An 8,327-nucleotide genomic window follows, 5' to 3' on the forward strand; every position below is an offset into this window, starting at 1 on the left:
AAAAGTTGGCAGTAAGTTCAGGAACCATGCTATAGTCTAGTTGAGAATAAAGATCATGGAACTGAGAACTTCTGGCACTCGATTCAAATTCTAATCTTTCTTTTGTTTTTAAAACATCAATAATTTCATTATAATATGTAGACAGAGGTAGACTATTATCGGGAGCTTGAAAATCCAACTTTCGGCATAATTTTGACCATTCACTTGCCCATGATATGTTAAGCTCTAATATTCTCTCTGCTAGAATTCGCGGTAGTCGGTTAGCATTGAGATGTAGAACTTTGTTGATATAACAAAAATGTAATTTAAGGGTAGAAGAGAAAAGGGTGTTAAGACCAGTATCTAGTTGTAAAATATAATTTGGTGTGTTGTTAGGCAGATATAAGATTTTTTTGATGAAAAAACGGAATAGCTTTTCAACATCATCATATTTTTGATATCCCCAGACTTGAGCAGCATAGAACATTATTGATTTAGAACAGGACTCAAAAATCTTTAATTTGTTATTTTGGGATATTTTTGGATTGGTTAAGTACTTCGACCAATTAGAATTGATCGCATGTTTAGCAGCAGAAAGTTTATGTTTCAAGTGATTTTTAAAAGAGAGATTATATGAAATCTCAACACCTAGATACTTGTAGCTATTGACAATTTCAATTTCTTGGTTATTGTAACGGAAATTTAAATGAGCAGACACTCTCGGACTTTTCCTGAATATCATTACCTTTGATTTGGATAAATTAACTTTTAAACTCCATGTTGTGCAATAATCATGTAAAATATTTATCATATCTTGTAATCCATTAGGGGTATCAGACAACAGCACAATGTCATCAGCATATAGTAGGACTTTGATGTTAACGTTTGCAACATTTATACCACCCGAAAGTATATTTGGCAGATCATTTACATACAAGGAAAAGAGGACTGGACTAAGAATGCATCCTTGTTTCACTCCTGAGTCTACGGTAAAATAATCCGAAAAAATACTGCCATCCCATACTTTGGTTTTTGTATTATTATACAACAGTTTTAGTATATTCACAATTTTTGTTGAAAGTCCAAGGGCCGACAGTTTAAAAAACAGACTATTTCGTGGAATTAAATCAAATGCCGAAGAAAAATCAACAAAAAATGCGTATGTGGCTTTGGTTTTCAGCTGATTTAAATTGACAATATTGACCAAATTGAAAATGTTGTCAGTTGTTGAGTAACCTTTTCTAAATCCAGCTTGATATTCGTTTAAGATATTGTGCATTGTTAGCCAATCTGATATTCTATTTAATAGTATTGAGTTAAAAATTTTGCAGATGCAGTCAATAAGAGACAAGCCCCTATAGTTGCTAGGGATATTGATATCACCTTTTTTGTGAAGAGGAATTAATATAGATTCTGTAAATGAAGAAGGGATTACTTCCGTAAGAAATATTTTATTAAAAACAGCCAATAGTTTCTGCAAGAAGCTCCGTGGGGCATGTTTAAAGCACTCATAAGGGATGCCATCCTGTCCTGGAGATTTATTACTTTTCAATTGTCTAACAATGTTGTGGAGTTCAATGTACTCGAATGGAGAGTCCAGGAGTGGATCTACAAAAAATGGCATACACCAGCTTATAGGTAGTGAATCATCATGAATGTGCATTAGGGAACTAAAATATTGTTTGAAATCATTTGAATTTATGTTTCCTTTTATATTTGTTGGCGAATTTTTTAAGGTCTTGCATATATCCCACCATTCTTTGCTAGTGTTTACTTTGTCTAATTTCTTAAGGTTATTGTTGAGATATTCTAGCTTCTTTTTTTCACACCACTTACGAAAAGTATTTTTAGCGTAATAATAAAGCGATCTATTATGCTGAGTGTTTTCTCTCCTACATAACTTTAGCCTTTTGAGCATAGTTGTTCTTCGACGGTAACAAGACCAATCGAACCATCTTTGCTTAGGTTCAAAAAATGTTCGATTACTTTTTCGAGGTTGAGCTTGTCTTATTGAATTTGTGATAAAAATGACCAGATCTTCAACAGATCTATTATTTATGTTACTAGGTTCTAATGTTATAGCATTTAGGTTTCGAACGTATTGTGCTTTAGAACTATATTTCCAATAAATCCTATCTAGAGGTTTCCCAACAGTTTCATTTCTTGAAGGATTAATTATTTTTAGTTGGAGGCAGATTGGCATATGATCGGAGTATGGTTTAGATGGAATACAAAGTTTCTCTACATGATGCAAAAGAGACGTCGAACAAATACAATAATCTATTATAGAGTTACCCATTATACCACAAAAACTATATTCACCATCAATGTCACCATCTATTCTACCATTGACAATGATACCACCTATGTTTTCTATGAGATCCAACAATTGTTTTCCTCTAGGATTTATGGTTGTATCCTTAGAATGTCTGTGGGTGTATATATGAGGTAAATCACCAAGTATGTTACAATCTAGAATTTGGTCATTACCCATTCTAGCATTTAGGTCACCCATTATACAAAAGTTTGCTGGGCTAAGATCCAATAAAAAAGATTTAAAAAGTTCAAAATCATGCCTCCATTTGGTGCAGTTTAGATAAGCTGGTATTAGGTAATAGATATTTCCATGAAAATTAGCTGACAGTAAAGGATAATTATTTATTGTTTTAAATTCAATTTTAAAAATGGATTTTATTTCTTTTTTATAGCCATATAAACAGCCACCACTAGCTCTGCCGAATCTATTTACTTTTATGGCATCTACCCAATGCAGATAATAATTTTGAAAATACGATGAATATATTACTCATATTTCTCAGAGGGAAGAACTGCACTAGGTCAGCTATGTAGAAATTTAATCCCTCACATATGTCTTCGACAATGCGGCCCGACGCCAAGATTGTACAATCATCCGCATGGAATTTCAGAAAGGTAGTGGTTCAAAGGTTCCGGAGATATCACCCCGGCTTGAGGAACTCCCTGTTTCACTCTACGGGGTTTGAAATTCTTGTTTCTGAATTCCACAAACGACAGACATATCCTCGAAGAACAGCTTGGTATGGTTGACAGTATCGAGGGCCTTCGATAGGTCAAGAGCAACCATGACTATTCGCTCGCACGTCTGGTATAGTGCTCTGCTGATACGTCTGGATATGGCGAGTAATGTTGTTGTTGCGCTTCAGAGATCTGCCCACTTTTCTGATGTTCAGGTAGCAGAAAGGACGTTCCGAGTCATCATAACTGCTGCAGCCGCTAGCCATATACCTGCTGGTCGAATACCAAACTTCCCAGCAGACGCGACGGGATTATCAAATGAACGCGATAAGATTCACCGTGTCAATCCTAATGACCCCAGAGAGCAGACACTGGAAGCTAACAGGTTGGTTGGCGAACATAAGCGGAGCGAGTTGTTAAATTATCTGAATAGTTGCAAAATTTGAGCCGGAATAAGTGAATTGTGGGCAACGGTTAATTTACTCCCAAACCCTAGAAAGAAGGAAGACAGGACCTCGGTCACGTTTGGCGACGTTCCGCTGATTGAAGACGTGCGCAAGGCATTTCCCCCGGGAGTGATAGGACGAAGAGATGAGTACAACGTCGAATTAGATATCTTCCTGCCGAGGATTAACCACCACAATTTACAATAGATGATGTTGCGAATGTCATTAAGAACGCTAAATCATCCAAAGCTTTGGGCCCGGACGGAATCTCCATGGTAATGTTAAAAAGTTGGATGAGCCGGGAGTGGAGTATCTCACTGATGTTTTCAACCTGTCGCTAGCCACGCTCATTGTTCCCGAAGTCTGGAAAATGGACAGGGTGGTGCCGCTACTGAAGCTTGGCAAGAATACAAGCAAAAGTGAATCGTACAGGCCGATTCCGCTTTTGTCACCTGTAGGAAAGACCCTTGAGGCCTTAGTCCTCCCCAGTGTCACAAATTGCTATCCAGTTGCCGATGATCAGCAAGGATCCCGTAAGCAGCACAGCACGACAACGGCGCTGCACGCCATCTCCACACATATTTGTCGAGGACAAAGAGACCGACGTGTGATAGAACAGTGATTGTGGCGGTGGACTTACCAGAAGCCGTTGGTACTGTTAGGCACTATACGCTGTTTGAGGACATTGAGCAGACAACCCTCCGGCTAAGCATGAAACGTTGGATAATCAATTATATGTGTGGACGCCTGTCGTGCGTAGAATTCAATAACAAGAAGTCCAAGCCCTGTAGAGTGAAACAGGGAGTTCAGCAAGGTGGAACTGTTTAACCTCTATCTCTCCTCTATTCAGAAAGGGTCTATAGAAGCACCCTTTCTTTCAGAAAGGGACTATAGAAGCACCCTTTCATTCAGAAAGGGTCTATAGAAGCACCCTTTCTTTCAGAAAGGGTCTATAGGAGCACCCTTTCTTTCAGAAAGTCAGGCAAGGATACCAGCAAAAGTGAATAGTACTGGCCGATTTCGCTTTTCTTTCCCGTAGGAAAGACCCTTGAGGCATTAGTCCCCCTCAGAGTCACAAATAGCTATCCAGTTGCCGATAATAAACATTGGTTCCATAAGCAGCACAGCACGACAACAACGCTGCACGCCATCTCCATACATATCAGTCGATGACTCAACCAGAACAAGCCGTGTGATAGAACAGAGATGATGGCGCTTGACTTTTCAAAAGCGTTTGATACTGTCAGGCACTCCACACTGTTTGAGGTCATTGGGCAGACAAACCTCCAACCAAATTTGAAACGTTGGATAATCATTTATATGTGGGATGCCAGTCATATGTGGAATTCAGAAACAAAAAGTCCTAGCCCCGAAGAGCGAAAGAGGGAGTTACACAAGGTGGGGTGATATGTCAGGAACTGCTCCAGACGGCATTGAGATCGTAACGTATGCGAATGATTGTACGATCTTGGCGTCAGGTACTGTTCCTGTAGTGGGATTCTCTAACGCCTTTTTTGGTTACCGACAAAATTCGGTAAAATTAAAACGCAAAATTATGAATGAAAAGTATGAATACAAATTGGCAATACTGTTGCCATCGGTAGGACTTAGCTAACTTACCGACAAATGTCGTTAATTACCGAATTTATAAGCATTTAAAACTTTACAATTTTTGTCGTTAACCAAAAAAAGCGTTAGAGAATCCCACTACTGATGCCATTTGTGAAAGGCTGAACACCTATTTGACTGATCTTACCACCTTTTCCACACGAGGAATATGCAAATATCCGCCACTAAATCTACGGCCACTTTGTTCACCACATGGACGGCGCAGTATAGAAGAGAGGAGAAGAGGTGGTGTTCGATGGTAGCAGAATGTCGACCCCAAGCTACCCCAAAATGCTAGGGGTCAAACTCGACAGCATGTTCATGCCTTCCGCACATGCCACAACTATCTGCGACAAGCTGAGATGTAGGAACAAGGCCCTTAAGACCCTAGCCGGCAGCACTTGGGGCGCAGGTAACGAAATCTTGTTGACCACGTATAACGCGATAGGTCAGTCTGTGGTAAGCTATGCGGCGCCAGTATGGTCCACGAATATAAGTGCAACGCAATGGAAAAATATTCAAATCTGTCAGAATCACGCCATGAGAACTACAAACAGGGTGCCTCCTCATGTCTTCAGTATACCATCTCCATGAGGTGACAAAGACTCTTCCAATGGCATGCTTCGTTGCAGTACTTGCTCGGGTGTTACCTTTAGAGGCATCAATTCGTATTGGGCCCGAATAGATGCCACGATATCTAACACATGCCCCGCATATGGGTTGGGACCACACGTTACACTGCATTTGTTTAGTTGCTGAATTGATTTTTTAAAAAATCGCGAACAAAATTCGTATTTTTAGGTTTTTACGATTTTGCTTGGAAACCGCAAGTCCTATCGAAATGGGACTAAAGATAATGTAGCAGTGAAAATTCTGTACAAGATTGGTTGGCTGATATTTTTCTAGGTTTTATCATTTTTGAGATATAGAGGTGCAGATCAAACTTTCAGATTTGTTTTTAGGTATTCAGGATATAGCTTGAAAACTGCAAATCCTTTCGAAATGTGACTAAGGAATATGTTGTAGCTGTGAAAATTCTGTACAAGATTGCCTTTCAAATTGATCACGTTGTGATAGATGGAAGACATTCATCGAGCGTGTGGAATGTACGCTTGTTCCGAGGCGCAAACATTGATTCGGGCCACTACCTTGTTGCAGCAAAGGTACGCACCCGCTTAAACGTAGCAAACAAAGTACGAACAGACACAACACGAAAGTTAGACATCGGTAAGCTGCAATCACAACAGATAGCCACAGCATATTCCACTCAACTAGCCCAATTGCTTAATCAAAGCACTCCTCATCCCGATAACATATCAGCGCAATGGCAAAGCATTGCCCACTCCATGCAAACAGCCGCAAAATCCATACGTGGATACCGCCCAGCCAAGATGAGGTAAAGACATCAATAAATCGGCTGAAGAATAATAAGGCAGCAGGAGCCGATGGCTTACCAGCCAAGCTGTTCAAAACCGGAAGCGACACGCTGATAAAGTGTATTTATCAACTAGTTAGCACCATCTGGCAGGAAGAACGAGTACCCGACGATTAGAACCTGAGTATCCTGTGCCCCGTCCACAAGAAGGGAGATAAGACTGTATGCTCTAACTATAGGGGCATAAGTCTACTACCTATTGCCTTCAAGATCGTGTCAGGGATATTGTGCGAACGACTAAAGCCTATGGTCAACGAGATAATTGGACCATACCAATGCGGCTTTAGACCTGGCAAGTCCACCATTGACCAGATATTTACCCTGCGGCAAATCCTGGAGAAAACCCAAGAGATGCAGATCGACACCTACCACCTTTTTGTCGATTATAAAGCAGGCTTCGGCAGCTGCGTTCAAAGGTATTCCAAGCCATGTCTGAATTTGGTATCCCGGCAAAGCTCATCAGGCTTTGTAAAATGACTTTAAGTGACAGGAGATCCTCAGTTTAAATAGGAAAGAACCTCTCCGAAGAGTTTTGTACCAAAAGAGGTTTCAGACATGAAGACAGCCTTTCGTGTGATCTCTCCAACATCCTGCAGGAAAAGGTTATACGAGAGGCAAACATCAAAAGAAGTGCACGATCTACACCAATAGCCACATGTTACTTGCTTATGCTGATGATATAGACATCATGGGACGATCAGTAAAAGAAGTAACTCATACCTTTATGAAGGTCGAAGGAGAATCTGCTAAAGTGGGTCTGGCGGTAAACGGTGAGAAGACCAAGTTGATGGTGTCGACGCGCAATGCGTCCATTGAGTTCGGACCAACCAACGACATCAGTTGTGAAATAAAAAGAAGAATTGTATTGGTCAACCGATGCTACTTTGGTTTAAATAAGCAGTTTAAAAACAAAGCCACATCTCGTCAAACAAAAATAACGCTCTACAAAACACTGATACTACCCGTGATGTATGGCTCCGATGCCTGGGTACTTGCGCAAGCAGACGTGGCAGTTTTTGAGAGAAAAATTCTTCGAAAGATCTACGGACCAATCTACGTTGACGGTGAATATCGACGTTGTATGAACCACGAGCTGTATCTGCTATACAACGACATCAATATAGTTAAACGTTTCGAGATGCAGCGATTGCGTTGGCTAGGCCATATCATAAGAATGAGCGATGATGGACCCGCTAAAAAGGCGTATAAATACGGACCGCTTGGCGGTGCACGCAGAATTGGCAGGCCAAGGAATAGATGGCGCAAACAAGTGGATGAAGAGATGAAAAGGCGCGATATTCCAGAGTGCGAAGCAACAAATAGAGAGAATTGGAGATCTTTTCTTAGGTCTATGGAACGAATGTTCTGTAATGGGCCAGCTAGGTAAGTAAGTAATATACAATCACAAGTCGCGTGTTCTAAAAGGGTAAACCTTGACTTCAACTATGTTAAATTTTCAAAAATATTGGAGATATACACTTTGATAGAACCAAAAATGTGTCTCATCGAAATAACGGTTTTAGACCCCAAGTATGTTTTGACCAAATTAGTTTCAGACAATTTGGAGTCTGGCTAGCTGGCGCGCACGATAACTCTCGAACGGATCAACCGATTCGAACCAAATTTTGGGTATCGTAATATTTTGTCCAAACTTAGTTGAAGTTCGAAGATGGGCAATTTCAGTCCACTACTTGGGGTACCTCCCCCACAAAAGTTAAATTTTTTTCTGTAGGATGTTGTGAACGATTACACTCGATGGGAGTAATCGATTTGTTCCAAACTTTGCACATCCTATTATTCCTTCCAGATATAGATCGGGTTCGATTATGGACTATATCGGTCCAGTGCTTCCTCCCACACAAAAT

General features: G+C 40.3%; 1 long non-coding RNA gene across 1 annotated transcript in view; it reads right to left on the reverse strand.

Moving 5' to 3' along the window:
• The window catches only part of LOC141389664 (uncharacterized), a 68,680-nt gene that overhangs the window by 5,529 nt on the left and 54,824 nt on the right, over positions 1 to 8,327 (reverse strand). The window lies entirely within an intron of this gene.

The sequence above is a fragment of the Musca autumnalis genome, unplaced genomic scaffold, assembly GCF_047663935.1.
Source record: "Musca autumnalis isolate F117 unplaced genomic scaffold, ASM4766393v1 scaffold_1, whole genome shotgun sequence".
NCBI lineage: Eukaryota > Metazoa > Arthropoda > Insecta > Diptera > Muscidae > Musca > Musca autumnalis.